Source organism: Podarcis pityusensis (assembly GCF_964106645.2).
Source record: "Podarcis pityusensis genome assembly, chromosome: 3".
Classification (NCBI taxonomy): Eukaryota; Metazoa; Chordata; class Lepidosauria; order Squamata; family Lacertidae; genus Podarcis; species Podarcis pityusensis.
This window is the reverse complement of record NC_138026.1, coordinates 115,651,668-115,667,768: the sequence shown is the minus strand read 5'-3', so window position 1 is coordinate 115,667,768 and position 16,101 is coordinate 115,651,668. Positions and strand designations below refer to the sequence as shown.

Here is a 16,101-nt window from a genome sequence, read left to right as displayed (position 1 = left end):
TTGATTTTAAAGAAATTTATTTCAATGTTTGTTTTTATTACCAATAACATTCCATTCCTGCCCTTCGCAATAATATCCTAGGAGACATTATAACAATCTTATCATATATAAGCCTATACCTGTGACACTCTTCATGCAAGTTAACCTTATTTTTCTCTCCCTCTTATTCTTTTACCTACAAAAGTTATTCATAATCATCATAAATCTTGAGACATGGTTCTGTGGAGAAGCAATTGTTTATAATCTTCATGTTGTGCATTGATAATTTCCTATTTTTCATAAGTTTTTCTCTGATTTTTGAAACTAGGCGGTATATATACCAGTTTTTCAAGAGTGGTTTCAATCAGAAAATGGATCAGTCCTGTCTCTTGAGACTGTAAAAAGGAGGGAAATAGTTATTTGTTGGTTGTTTCTCTGAATTTAGAAATCAGCATGGGCAGGCCATAGGACCTACCATAATAAATGAATGACTGCTGTTTCGTCTCTTAGCTAAATATCACCTGTTCCAGGTAGAACAATATGCTGTGCTTTCTTGTTTTCGAAACTGCTGGTTTTAACATTTTGAAAACTTCTTTTTAATTTCTCTTTTTATTGGTACACAATGGATGTTTTATGTAACCTTCTTGGGGGTTCTGATGACTTAATGGGACATAGAATAAATAAACATGCAGTTGCCATTTGTAGCTCAAGTATAACAATATTTCTATATTTTGTTTGGTTCTGAAGCTAACTTAAAGTTAGTCAAGTGCTTCCATTAGGAAGCACTGGAAAAGTGGTTTTGCCAGTTTTCTCTGCAAGCCTCTATTTTTCTTTCTTTCCAATGACTGAAGTTTGCATTCAAAGCACTTTAAACACCTGCTGCTTTCTCTTCAGTTGAGCAAGTATTCTAGGCATCTTCAAGGTTTTCTCCACAAATTATCCACTTTTAGGTGTGTTTTATGGCTGCAGAGACTTTAAATGGGTTCTAACTGATGACCTGTACTCCTTTCCACCTCTCAATCTTGGCCCACTGGGGAGATTAGGATGTGGTCAGCTGTGGGCTGCAGTGCGGCTTCTCAAACATTTTTTTCCTGGTAAACTCAAGGTCATTTTTTTTGTCCAAATGGTTGTCCTCTTCTAAATGCCAGTTGATGCACATCATTAACTGTTATCTATGATGTGTTTATGGACCGAATTGCACTTGCAGCTGTATCCATAAACTTCAGGTACCTTCTAAGTATGGTGTGCCTGAGAATTGCAGGTGTCCAGCCAGTATACATTGCTATCTTATGAACAAGATCATCGTCAATGGCGTCAGGTATAGGTTGCATGGACTCAGGATTCTTCAGCTGTGACTTCAAGTTATTGGCCAGAAACTCTGTTGCTGGCCACAAGTACTGAGTTAGCTCTGGTTTCTTGGGAAATAAAGTTTCCTGCAGGTATTCCAAAAATATCCTAAATGAAAAAAGTCCCTTTGCAAGGAGTTCCAGGCATCCTTCCTTTTCAAATGTAGAGGGGGAGCATTTACTGTCGTTATGGATCTCTGGGATAAGCAAATGTTCCTGAGGCAGATGACTCCAATCGGTATCACATGTGCCTCGCAGATTACACAGCGTTTTATACAACTTGGTAGTCTTTTTTATTAGCCAGGTAGCCAAAGGCAAGGCTTCAGGAGAGGCACCTAACTCTTTCTCAAAAGGCATGCTAGCAGTCTGAGCCTCAGCCATGATGAAAAGCATGGCAGCAGTGGCAGTGCAAAGAAGAACATTCATCGTCTTCTCTTCAGGCTTTACTCTTCCCTTTAACTCTCGCTTGTAGCTTTGTGCCTAACGGTGCTGGCTGGCTGGATGTAGCAATTCCTTATGAGGCAAGGATTTCAGTATTCACCCTACGAGGGCCCCTGACAAAAATAGCATGGATAAAAATACAACAGTGAATGTAGAGCCGAACAGAAATGACAACTAAAAGCAGCAGAATAAATAAGGTGTTTTTCTGTCACTGGAGGGCATATGCAGCCATCATGGCCATTGTTGGAGCTACTACAGTGGTACCTCGAGTTAAGAACTTAATTCGTTCTGGAGGTCCATTCTTAACCTGAAACTGTTCTTAACCTGAGGTAGCACTTCAGCTAATGGGGCCTCCGGCTGCTGCTTTGGAATTCTGTTCTCATTCTGAAGCAAAGTTCTTAACCCGAGGTACTATTTCTGGGTTAGCAGAGTCTGTAACCTGAAGCGTATGTAACCTGAAGCATCTGTAAGCATCCGAGGTACCACTGTATTAGATAAAATAAAGCAACTGCCTCAGGTAACATATTTGAGAGGGGCACTGTTTAGCTTGTCTCGGTCAGTACGATGCCTTGGGCCACCTCTAATCATTTATTGACTTATTCACCATGAATAAGTCTAATCTTTTTCTAAATCCATCCCTGACCATTGCTATCACTAAATCTTTTATGACAAATTCTCCTCTGCACCTGGGACTTGGGACTCGTAGTTGCCTCAAAGCCAAAGTTACATCAAAAGAATCTACCGAGCCTAGTGAAATCGAACTCACATTGTTACACAGATATTACCCTCCACGAACTTATACAAGGTGCTAAGCCATAACGTTTGAAACAGCAAGTCTCCTTTTGCCTGGAAACAGATTGCTAGCCGGTGAAGCTGTTCTAGCAATGAAGTGCCGTGCTCCCCATAACCAGCCCCTGTCAATGGTCTGGCTGCAGGTCTTTGAACCAGTTGAAGTTTCTGAGCACCTTCCTAAGGCATTCCCACATACAGCACATTACAATAATTCAAACGGGATGTAGCGAAGGCATGTGTCACTTTGGGCAACTCATTCACCTCAAGGAACAGGCGGAATTGGTGCACTAGCCTTAAATGCAAATCCACTCCTATCCACTGCAGAAACCTAGACAGCCATGTTCAGGGCTGCAGCCAGGAGCGTGACCAGATCGTGAACCTGTGTCTTCAGGAGAAGTATTATTCCCTCCAGCATACGCTGAATCCCTTTTCCCTGTTCTTTGTTCTAACTGAACAAAAGCACTTCTGAAAGGAGCATTCTGCTGATTCTATTTCCCGCTTCGAGGGAAAGGATATTCGCTTCCAACCTGAGATAGCATACTCACAATCCCAAAAAGAAAGGAAAAGATGTCTCTGATGGTCACAACAGGTGTTTTCAGCTTTATCAAATAAGATTCTGGAAGCTTCTCCTGGGTTTCCTTTTTATATGCTACGTGCATTTAATTGTACTATTTCGTCCTACACACACCCCTCCATTTTTCTTTTAACTGAATCCAACTTTAATAATTTCAGGAACATTCCACTCCTGTGGGTTGTTCCTTGCCTTGTTGTTCCTTGACACACCTCACTTCTTTGATAGCCTCTATCTCCCACCAATGTACCAGATCACAGAAACCATCCTCTTTCAACTTTATTTAAATTATCAGCTCTCATTAATTGGGTTCGGTTCAAATTCTACCCTCACACCCACAACCAGCTTTCTATCTATATTTCAAACAGACGGATGTCCCCCATCCACCCACCCAAGGTGGTGCAGCTTTCAAAAACAGAAGGCGCCTGCTGGTAGCAGGCAATCCCAGCCACAGAGGGCACTATGACTTCTAACGACAAAGACATATCCAAGAGTACCTGCAAGCTACACACTTCAGAAGGAGTGCAACCTTATCCCAAACAGAGAACTTGCCTATCTCCCGAATAAGGGAGTCATCCAAATAGCCTCCATCTTCCCAGTATTCAAGTACAGTTTACCCACTCTCATGTAGTCGTCTGTTGCATTGAGACACAAATTCAGAGCCTTCACAGCTCCTCCTGGTTCAGGTATTGTGGAGAATTAGAGTTGTGTGTCATCAGCTTACTGGTAAGGGCAGCTAATGCTGTGGGAGATGGAATCAGAATTCAAAACGACCGTTATCAGATTGGAGAAGTAAAAAATCCAAGCTAAAAAAATGAATTTCACTAGGGACCAATGTAAGGTTCTGCACTTAGGCAGGAAGAACCAGGTGCACAAATATAAGATGGGGGACATCTGGCTTGATAGCAGTAGATGTGAAAAGGACCTCGGGGTCTTGGTGGACCACAAGCTTAGCATGACTCAACAGCAGAAAAGGCCAATGCTATTCTAGGCTATATCAATACAATACAATTTGTTTTTGTTTAGTCCTTTAGTCATGTCCGACCCTTCGTGACCCCATGGACCAGAGCACGCCAGGCACTCCTGTCTTCCACTGCCTCCCGCAGTCTGGTCAAATTCATGTTAGTGGCTTCGAGAATACTGTCCAACCATCTTGTCCTCTGTCACTCATTTCTCCTTGTGCCCCCAATCTTTCCCAGCATCAGAGTCTTTTCCAGGGAGTCTTCTCTTCTCATAAGGTGGCCAAAGTATTGGAGCCTCGGCTTCAGGATCTGTCCTTCCAGTGAGCACTCAGGGCTGATTTCCTTAAGAATAGATAGCTTTGATCTTCTTGCAGTCCATGGGACTCTCCAGCACCATAATTCAAAAGCATCAATTCTTTGGCAATCAGCCTTCTTTATGGTCCAGCTCTCACTTCCATACATCACTCCTGAGAAGGATGTTGACAAGCTCAAACATGTTCAGAGTGGTCAACCAAGGAAGGGCAACCAAGATGATTAAGGGTATGGAAGGAGTTGGGTATGTTTGAATGAGATGGGTACGCTTAGCCTAGAAAAGAGGAGATTGAGAAGAGATATGATAGCCATCTTCAAAAATCTTAAGGGCTGTCACATGGAAGAGGGAACAAGCTTGTTTTCTCCTGCTCTAGAGGGTAGGACTCGAACCAATGGCTTCAAGTTACAAGAAAGGAGATTCCGACAAAACATATGGAAAAACATTCTGACAGCAAGAGCTGTTCAACAGTGAAACAATCTCCCTCAGGAGGTTGTGGACTCTCCTTCCTTGGAATTTTTAAAGCAGTGGTTGGGTGCTTTAGTTGAGATTCCTGAATTGCAGGGGATTGGACTAGATGACCCTCAGGGTTACCTTCCAACTCTGCAATTCTGTGATTCTATGATCCTTCTTAAATTGTGGTGCCCTGAACTGGACACAATACGCCAAGCATGGTCTCACTAAGGCATAACAGAGCAGTATTACTCCTTCCCTGTGATCTGGACACTATACCTCTGCTGGTACAGCCTAGAATAGCATTATCTTGGTTTTTTGCTGCTGCATCACACTTTTGACTCATGTTTAGCTTGTGGTCCACCAAGACCCCTAGATCCTTTTCACATGTACTGCTAGTAAGACTGGTGTCCCCCATTGTTGATAATAGTAATTAGAGAACTGCTTTTGGGTTTTTTTGTGTGGAAAGGAAAAGAAGTGAACTTGAAATGTTTGGGTCTGAAATTGCTCAGTTGAAAATAGAACACTCAGATGTCCTATTAGAATGAATGTTTTGGATGATTTCTTTTATGTAAATGACAGGTGGAAAACCAGAAGTCCTGTTTACCTTTCTTTCTTTCTTTCTTTCTTTCTTTCTTTCTTTCTTTCTTTCTTTCCCCCTGTTACTTACATTCCTTCTTTTTATCTTGTTCCTTATTTCTATTTTCTTTTCTCTTCCATTGCTGGCCTCTGTTTTGGATTAACATGAAGGTGGTAAAGGGATGGAAGGAAAGCCCCTGGGTGCATTTTCTTTTCTCTCTTTCTTCGTTTTGGTTTTTATCTAGATTAGTTCATTTTATTGTATTGTATTACAAAAAAGTTTTAATAAAAGCTTATTCAAGTAAATAAATTAAGTAGTCCTGCCCTTACAGTGTCCATCTTATTGCTATTTCTGTTTTGTTTTTTGTTTTTTTACAAATCAGAATAATGGACAAAAGGATCCATGTACCTTCGTGTGTTCCTTATGGACTACACTTTGGAGGCCCTTACAAAAACCTACATTTTATTCAGCGCTTTCCACTTTCCCTCCTCTGCCCTTTGTTTTTGGTCAGGCATAAAATTTCGTTTTTGAAAGCTGCACTTTTGGAAGATGGGTTGGAGAAGACGTTTTTGAACTAACTACAGGCAAGAAGCTGGAATCTTGTAAATATACTTAGCTTTAACATTCATATCCCATACTTTCTCCCAGAAAGCACCTATTAATGCCAGTTCATAGTCATCTTTGTTATGTGAGTACCATCTGCTTGTAACATTCTGCCCAGTGACAAACCAAGCATTCTTTTGTCCTAGAAATTCTTGCTGGTTCTAAATGTTAGAGGGAATTCTGCCATATGCAATCAGCAGACTTTCCACTTATTAATGCCTGCTCCTCCTTATGAAACCTGTAGTTTCTTGTTTCTAACATTCTGCTTTTTCGTCTTGCTTGTAAGTGATTAACATGATCCATGCATCTGGGTGATTAATTGTTTGAGAATGTGTACAGTTAAACCTTAAAGCAATTACCAAAGGAAGGAAGGAAGGAAGGAAGGAAGGAAGGAAGGAAGGAGGGGAGAATTAGTAGAACAAGAAATCATATTGATTTTAAAGAAATTTATTTCAATGTTTGTTTTTATTATCAATAACATTCCATTCCTGCCCTTCGCAATAATATCCTAGGAGACATTATAAGAATCTTATCATATAAGCCTATACCTGTGACACTCTTCATCCAAATTAACCTTATTTTTCTCTCCCTCTTATTCTTTTACCTACAAAAGTTATTCATAATCATCATAAATCTTGAGACATGGTTCTGTGGAGAAGCAATTGTTTATAATCTTCATGTTGTGCATTGATAATTTCCTATTTTTTATAAGTTTTTCTCTGATTTTTGAAACTAGGCAGTATATATACCAGTTTTTCAAGAGTGATTTGAATCACAAAATGGATCAGTCCTGTCTCTTGAGAATGTAAAAAGGAGGGAAATAGTTATTTGTTGGTTGTTTCTCTGAATTTAGAAATCAGCATGGGCAGGCCATAGGACCTACCATAATAAATGAATGACTGCTGTTTCGTCTCTTAGCTAAATATCACCTGTTCCAGGTAGAACAATATGCTGTGCTTTCTTGTTTTTGAAACTGCTGGTTTTAACATTTTGAAAACTTCTTTTTAATTTCTCTTTTTATTGGTACACAATGGATGTTTTATGTAACCTGCTTGGGGGTTCTGATGACTTAATGGGACATAGAATAAATAAACATGCAGTTGCCATTTGTAGCTCAAGTATAACAATATTTCTATATTTTGTTTGGTTCTGAAGCTAACTTAAAGTTAGTCAAGTGCTTCCATTAGGAAGCACTGGAAAAGTGGTTTTGCCAGTTTTCTCTGCAAGCCTCTATTTTTCTTTCTTTCCAATGACTGAAGTTTGCATTCAAAGCACTTTAAACACTTGCTGCTTTCTCTTCAGTTGAGCAAGTATTCTAGGCATCTTCAAGGTTTTCTCCACAAATTATCCACTTTTAGGTGTGTTTTATGGCTGCAGAGACTTTAAATGGGTTCTAACTGATGACCTGTACTCCTTTCCACCTCTCAATCTTGGCCCACTGGGGAGATTAGGATGTGGTCAGCTGTGGGCTGCAGTGCGGCTTCTCAAACATTTTTTTCCTGGTAAACTCAAGGTCATTTTTTTTTTTTGTCCAAATGGTTGTCCTCTTCTAAATGCCAGTTGATGCACATCATTTACTGTTATCTGTGATGTGTTTATGGACCGAATTGCACTTGCAGCTGTATCCATAAACTTCAGGTACCTTCTAAGTATGGTGTGCCTGAGAATTGCAGGTGTCCAGCCAGTATACATTGCTATCTTATGAACAAGATCATCGTCAATGGCGTCAGGTATAGGTTGCATGCACTCAGGATTCTGCAGCTGTGACTTCAAGTTATTGGCCAGAAACTCTGTTGCTGGCCACAAGTACTGAGTTAGCTCTGGTTTCTTGGGAAATAAAGTTTCCTGCAGGTATTCCAAAAATATCCTAAATGAAAAAAGTCCCTCTGCAAGGAGTTCCAGGCATCCTTCCTTTTCAAATGTAGAGGGGGAGCATTTACTTTCGCTATGGATCTCTGGGATAAGCAAATGTTCCTGAGGCAGATGACTCCAATCGGTATCACATGTGCCTCGCAGATTACACAGCGTTTTATACAACTTGGTAGTCTTTTTTATTAGCCAGGTAGCCAAAGGCAAGGCTTCAGGAGTGGCACCTAACTCTTTCTCAAAAGGCATGCTAGCAGTCTGAGCCTCAGCCATGATGAAAAGCATGGCAGCAGTGGCAGTGCAAAGAAGAACATTCATCGTCTTCTCTTCCGGCTTTACTCTTCCCTTTATCTCTCGCTTGTAGCTTTCTGTCTAAAGGTGCTGGCTGAGGGGATGTAGCAATTCCTTATGAAGCAAGGATTTACGTATTCACCCTACGAGGGCCCCTGACAAAAATAGCATGGATAAAAATACAACAGTGAATGTAGAGCAGAACAGAAATGACAACTAAAAGCAGAAGAATAAATACAGTGGTGCCCCGCAAGACGAATGCCTCGCAAGACGGAAAACCCGCTAGACGAAAGGGTTTTCCGTTTTGGAGGTGCTTCGCAAAACGAATTTCCTATGTGCTTGCTTCACAAGACGAAAATGTCTTGCGAGTTCCTGCTGGGGTTTTTTCCTCCCCCCCCCTTTTTCCCAAGCCGCTAAACCGCTTATCAGCTGATCAGCTAAGCCGCTTAACAGCTGATCGCTAAGCCGCTTATCAGCTTATCGTTAAGCCACTTAACAGCTGATCGCTAAACCGCTTATCAGCTGATCCGCTAAGCCCGCTAAGCCGCTAATACTGTAGCGCTAATCCGCTAAACGCTAATGGGCTTGCTTCGCAAGACGAAAAAACCCGCAAGACGAAGAGACTCGCGGAACAGATTCTTTTCGTCTTGCGAGGCACCACTGTAAGGTGTTTTTATGTCTCTGGAGGGCATATGCAGCCATCATGGCCATTGTTGGAGCTACTACAGTGCTACCTCGGGTTAAGAACTTTATTCATTCTGGAGGTCCATTCTTAACCTGAAACTGTTCTTAACCTGAGGTACCACTCCAGCTAATGGGGCCTCCCTGTACCACCACACGATTTCTGTTCTCATCCTGAAGCAAAGTTCTTAACCCGAGGTCCTATTTCTGGGTTAGCAGAGTCTGTAACCTGAAGCGTCTGTAACCTGAAGCATCTGTAACCCGAGGTACCACTGTATTAGATAAAATAAAGCAACTGCCTCAGGTAACATATTTGAGAGGGGCACTGTTTAGCTTGTCTCGGGCAGTACGATGCCTTGGGCCACCTCTAATCATTTATTGACTTATCCACCATGAATAAGTCTAATCTTTTTCTAAATCCATTCCTGTCCATTGCTATCACTAAACCTTTTATGACAAATTCTCCTGCGCACCTGGGACTTGGGGCTGGTGTGCTCTGGTCCATGGGGTCACGAAGAGTCGGACACGACTAAACGACTAAACAACAACAACAATTATTCCCTCTAGCATAAGTTGAATTCCCTTTCCCTGTTCTGTGTTCTGACTGAACAAAAGCACTTCTGAAAGGTGCATTCTGCTGATTCTATTTCCCGCTTCAAGGGAACGGGATATTCGCTTCCATCTAATGAGAGAGCGTACTCACAATCCCAGAAAGAAAGGAAAAGATGTCTCTGCTGGTCACAAAAGGTGTTTTCAGCTTTATCAAAAAAGATTCTGGAAGCTTCTGTTAGATTTCCTTTTTATAGGCTACTTCGTGCATTTAATTGTAGTATTTCATCCTACACCCACCCCTCCATTTTTCTTTTAACTGAATCCAACTTAAATAATATCAGGAACATTCCACTCCTGTGGGTTGTTCCTTGCCTGGCTGTTCCTTGTCACACCTCACTTACTTTATAGCCTCAATCTCCCACCAATGTACCAGATCGTAGAAACCATCTTTCAACTTTATTTAAATTATCACCTCTCATTAATTGGGTTCGGTTTAAACCCAATTTCCTCTTGTTAGGAAAGCATTTTCAAATATATATATATATATATTTATTACTTTTGAACAAACATACAACAAATTGCAGTTTTCCCCTGTCCCCCCATAACAACTCCAGCTAGGTCCTGTTGTATTAGTAATCATAAAAAAAAACATAAATTCAATAGCTGCCAATCTAAAAAGTGCCATTCCATGGGTTCACGTGTGTCTTGGATGGTTTATAAACATGTTCATTCTTCGTTGGAGATGAAATGAAATTGAACCATGTTTTATAAAAGCTTTATAGATTCTTACATTGACAACCTTTCCATCAATTTTAAGTCCCAATAATAAACATAGCAATCTGGATATTAGTTCGCATAACAATGCAAGTCTTAAGATGCAAAATTAAGTCTCTGACCCTAATAATAGATATTATTTGAGTATTTCATCCTCAAATACTGAAATTAGTGCCATTTTGGGATCTAAAGTAGTCAACTAAGATGTAATGTGCTCTGTTTCCTGAAATATCTGCAATGAGAAAGGATCAATCAGTGGGCATTCCTACTACATGTGTATAAATGTTCCATCATTCTCACAGTTTCTCCAACATTGTGGAGAGGTCATTTTTTCCATTTTACTTACCAATGTGTTGTGCAGGTACCATCTGTGGGTTAGCTTTAAGGTGTTTTCTCATACACGAACAGAAATAGTTCAAAAGTGAATTTTTTTGGCCACATTATTTCCAATAAAGTATCATCAATCTCTTGTCCCAAGTCTCTTTCCTGTCTCGTTTTCCACTTGGATAATTTTGCCATTGAAAGATTAGCAACACTTTATAAATTACCGTATTTTTCGCTCCATAAGACGTACCTGACAATAAGACGCACCTAGTTTTTAGAGGAGGAAAACAAGAAAAAAAATATTCTGAATGAAACAGTGGGTGTATGATTTTTGTGGTTCATGCTGTGGCACAGACATGATATGTGATTTGACGGCGAGTTTGGGGTAGCCCATTGCAAAAATTCTGAGGATCCATATGGATCCGTCCTTTGTAACCACGTTTTTGCGCCATTGAGGCCCCACGAAACAGTGGATGCGTGATGTTTTGGGTGCAGGCTGTAGCCATGGACATGCTATGCAATCTGATGGAGAATTTGGGTGACCCAATGCAAAAATCCTGAGGATCCATGGGCTTTTACCTCGCCCCTCCCAGGCAGCCTCCTTTATCGCTAGCCTCCCTTATCTCCCTCCCGATCGCTTGCCGATCAGCTGCTCAGCTGTTTCCTTTCAACACCCCCTTCCCTCTTGTTTGCCTTAGTGTTTTCCTTAACTGGAGCAGTTTTTTACTCCTTCTTTTCTTCTAATTTCTCTCTTCATTGCTTGTTTAAGTATTCCTGTCTCCTCTCCTTGCAAGTTCGCTGTCTTTACCTCCCCCAGTCCCCTGGCAGCCTCCTTTACCAGCAGCCTTATCTCCCTCCCAATCCTTGCCGATCAGCGGCTTTGTTTCAACACCCACTTTCTAAAACCAACAACAGCATGATCTGCTTTTCGCCCCCGGGCAATTCGGCTCCAGGGACCACACATTCGCTCCATAAGACGCACAGACATTTCCCCTTACTTTTTAGGAGGAAAAAAGTGTGTCTTATGGAGCGAAAAATACGGTAAATAAGTTAAGACTTTGCCTCTAGGGTCTGACATATATAGTATAAAGCATTTTCAAAGAAAACAATTTTCAAACATGGTTAATGACTTTGTCCCTTGTCTGCAGAATTCCATGCTATGGAAATGACTTGATGGATTAACATGCAGTTGTAGACATATTGAACCACTTGTATAGCTATTCCAGACAAAGGAGTGCCTCCTTTGTAAATGTATTTAAGCCCTATTGGTCCACCTTTTCCCATTTTTCAAAAGGGAACACTCTATCTGTACTATAGAAAATAGGATGACATACTAATGGTGTTACAGGAGAAGGGTTATCTGTCTCACGAATTGTTTGTTGTTATTATTAAACTCTCAACAGGACCTCTCTTAGTGAATTCTACTGATTTGGATTTGACCAAGCTATTGTTTGTGATCCTTGAATTAACAGTGGCATCCTATGGAGGTGGATTGCTGCATGCTTCCACATGATGCTAAATACAGCCACACTGCCTCTTATGTACTACCAACCTTACTGTGTGCTTGTGAAACATGGACCACTTATAAATGCCATCTCCAACTCCTCGAAAGATTCCATCAACGGTGTCTCCAAAAAATTTTACACATCACTTGGGAAGACAGATGAACTAATGCTAGTGTACTGGAAGAAGCAAAGATCACCAGGGTTGAAGCAATGATTCTTCAACGTCAACTTCCTTGGACCAGTCATGTTGTTCGGATGCCTGATTATCATCTTCCAAAGCAACTACTCTATTCCAAACTTAAAAATGGAAAGTGTAATGCTGGTGGTCAACAAAAGAGGTTTAAAGACCATCTCAAGGCAAATCTAAAACAATGTGGTATAAACACCAACAATTGGGAAACACTGGCCTTTGAGCACTCCAGTTGGAGAACAACCTTTACCAAAGGTGTCATGGGCTTTGAAGATAGTCAAACTCAGGACTCAAGGGAGAAACGTGTTAAGAGGAAGGCACGCTTGGCTAACCCTCACTGTGATCAATTCCCACCCGGAAACCTATATCCCCACTGTGGAAGGATGTGTGGATCCAGAATTGGCCTCCACAGTCACTTACGGACTCATTGTTAATACTGTGTTTATGGAAATAAAAAAATTCCTTCCTGTAGCACCTTAAAGACCAACTAAGTTAGTTCTTGGTATGAGCTTTCGTGTGCAAGCACACTTCTTCAGATACACTGAAACAGAAGTTGCCAGATCCTTCTATATAGTGAGAAGGTGGGGAGGGGTATTACTCAGAAGGGTGGTGGGAATGGGAGATAGCTGAGATGAGCCTGCTGACGACTCTTAACGACTGTAATAGGTCTTACAGGAAAAGGCAAGGGGTGAGAAGGTGAGAAGACACCTGGTTTGAACAAAGACATTGGATTCTTATCCCATTATACATGACTAACACATTATACATGTGTTTATGGAAGACACTCTTACTTGGCTATGAGTGATCGCCAAAGAAGAAGTTAATATAATGTTTTTATATTCAAAATAAAAAAATCCTTCCGGTAGCACCTTTAAGACCAACTAAGTTAGTTCTTGGTATGAGCTTTCGTGTGCAAGCACACTTCTTCAGATACACTGAAACAGAAGTTGCCAGATCCTTCTATATAGTGAGAAGGTGGGGAGGGGTATTACTCAGAAGGGTGGTGGGAATGGGAGATAGCTGAGATGAGCCTGCTGACGACTCTTAACGACTGTAATAGGTCTTACAGGAAAAGGCAAGGGGTGAGAAGGTGAGAAGACACCTGGTTTGAACAAAGACATTGGATTCTTATCCCATTATACATGACTAAGCCATTTCTCACCTTCTCACCCCTTGCCTTTTCCTGTAAGACCTATTACAGTCGTTAAGAGTCGTCAGCAGGCTCATCTCAGCTATCTCCCATTCCCACCACCCTTCTGAGTAATACCCCTCCCCACCTTCTCACTATATAGAAGGATCTGGCAACTTCTGTTTCAGTGTATCTGAAGAAGTGTGCTTGCACACGAAAGCTCATACCAAGAACTAACTTAGTTGGTCTTAAAGGTGCTACTGGAAGGATTTTTTTATTTTGACTATGGCAGACCAACACGGCTACCTATCTGTTTTTATATTGTAATCTTGAACTGTTATTGGGATGTATAATTTTTCAAATAATGTTTTACCAGTTTTGTTGTTTTCTATCTTCTGTAGCTATTGATAAACCTCTAGAAATATAGGAGGTACGGCAGTACCATCATTTTTATAGTTGCAATTTGGCCCAACCAAGACAGTGATCCTGTACTCCAGGTTTTTAGTTTTTGGATCACCAACAAAAACTAAAATTTTCAAAATTCTGGAGGCTCCTTCAAAGGATAACTCCTAGAAATTTAAAATGTTTTTGACAAAGTTTGAGGCCAGTGGAGTGCTGACAAGCACTTTATATCAACTGCGGCTGGTTCGACAGCTATGACCTTTCCTGGATCGGGAAAGCCTTGCCACAGTAGCTCACATGTTGGTTACTTCAAGACTAGAATAATGCAATGCACTCTATGTGGGGCTTCCTCCCATGCTTGCCCCAGAAGCTGCAGTTAGTACAATTTTAAAAAATCTAAGCCATCTCAGAATGGATAAGGAAGACTATACATTTCATTGGTTTTCCCTCTCTACCACCCGGGGCGGTCAGCTTCTCAAGATGATTGAGGGGGCCCAACACGACGTCCTGATGTCATGCGTGTGATGTTGTAAAGAGCCAGGGGGCAGAGTTGAATGCCCTCTGAACACTGAGGGAGCCCCATCCCTCTAAAAACAACAACACTGAGGGGGCCAAAAGTACATCAACGCCTAGGAACTGGTGCCAATCCTCAGAATGATGCAATAAGTGACTTATTGGCTCTTGATCAAAACCAAGTAAAATTACGATCTAATCTCTCGCTTTTATCTAAGTGACTAGTTATAAATGACTAGTGATTAGTTACCTATCTCAGTCACTACCTGCAAATATGGTGCTCTTAAGACTCTATCTAGTGATCCCAAGCCAAGTGGTGAATTAATATAGACTAGAAAGAAACTTCACTTAATTACATTGAGGTACTGCTTCTATGGTGGCGCTGTGGGTTAAACCGCAGAGCCTAGGGCTTGCTGATCAGAAGGTCGGCAGTTCGAATCCCATGATGGGGTGAGCTCCCGTTGCTCAGTCCCTGCTCCTGCCAACCTAGCAGTTCGAAAGCATGTCAAAGTGCAAGTAGATAAATAGGTACCGCTCCGGCGGGAAGGTAAACAGCTTTTCCGGTTTGCCAGAAGCGGCGGCTTAGTCATGCTGGCCACATGACCCGGAAGTGAGATGAGTGCCGCAACCCCAGAGTTGGTCACGACTGGACCTCATGGTCAGGGGTCCCTTTACCTTTACCTTTACTGCTTCTATTAATTCTGGATATAAAGGAAGTTGAATATATGTTTTTGGAGTACTTATTTTTTTACTCGTCTCTCTGTTGTGTGCTCTGTTCTCAGATGTGCAGGCATTTGCAAAATTTGGGAACAGGGTAAAGAGACATCTACTGAATACCACAATCTAATCATTGATTAAAGAAACATTCATCATTTATAAGAATATAGTGTCCCAAAGTGGGCAGGAATCTTTGCCTTTAACATGTTTTACTGAAGAGCAACTGGACTTTCTGAGCAAGCTTTGGCTTCCTTGACACCTGAGGAAGAAGCACTGATTTAACCCACAGCGCCACCCGTGTCCCAAATTTAGTTATAGGCATTTAGTGAAGTCACATCAATCCAAGCAAACATGTCTTCAGAGGCATGCAAATAGGCACATATTAATATGGATTTCATTTCATTGACATTACTAGGTTGTTGTAGTGAGAAAAGATGGGGTGTAAAGATTACACTAAAGCTTACTGGGAAGAGTCTAGCTTTCTGCCTATATTTAGAAGAACAACATCTTCCCCAACCTACCATCCAAAAATGGAACTTTATGCCTGACCAAAATAGAGGACACACCGGTGAAAGTGGGAAACCTGGAATCAAATGTTGAAATCTGGTGTAGGTGATGAGGTACTTAAGTAGGTTCTGCAAGGACCTGCAGGGTTTAGGCTATGATGGACAAAAGAAGGACAGTGAACCTTGTGTCCTTAACTTTGATCTGTTAAAAACACAAATAGTCACAAAATGGCCATTTGCCAGGTTCTCTGTTGTTCGCCATATATATTTAGGCAGTTGTGACACAATTTCTTCAAATATTGCAAGTTTCTTGGAAAATTTCAGGAGATGTCTGAAAAGCAGTAAGACCACTTGAAAGGCTTATCAGGTGGTTTTCTTTCTCAAACGCTGTGGGAAGGGGATCTGTAGTGATCTCTGGAAGGCCAGCGTTGAAATCCAAACAACCGTCACATGTGCCTTCCTTTACACACAGCTCTTAATCCAAACTGATTTGAAGCAATGAACCAAGGTCTTGGCTTGAAGTCGGTCGCTAAATATTTCCTTGGAAACATCATCTGTAGACAAAGCTTCAGGCCAGAACATGAAGGGAATGAGGTTGTGATATAAATGGAATA

General features: G+C 41.2%; 1 long non-coding RNA gene across 1 annotated transcript; it reads right to left on the bottom strand.

Annotated features, from left to right (window-relative positions):
• Positions 1-3,198, bottom strand: LOC308472990. Its single transcript, XR_013983854.1, has 2 exons — positions 3,104-3,198; positions 1-1,879 (listed from the first exon to the last, which is right to left on the bottom strand). It is a non-coding gene; the product is annotated as an uncharacterized lncRNA (long non-coding RNA).
• Between the last annotated feature and the right edge of the window lie 12,903 nt (positions 3,199-16,101).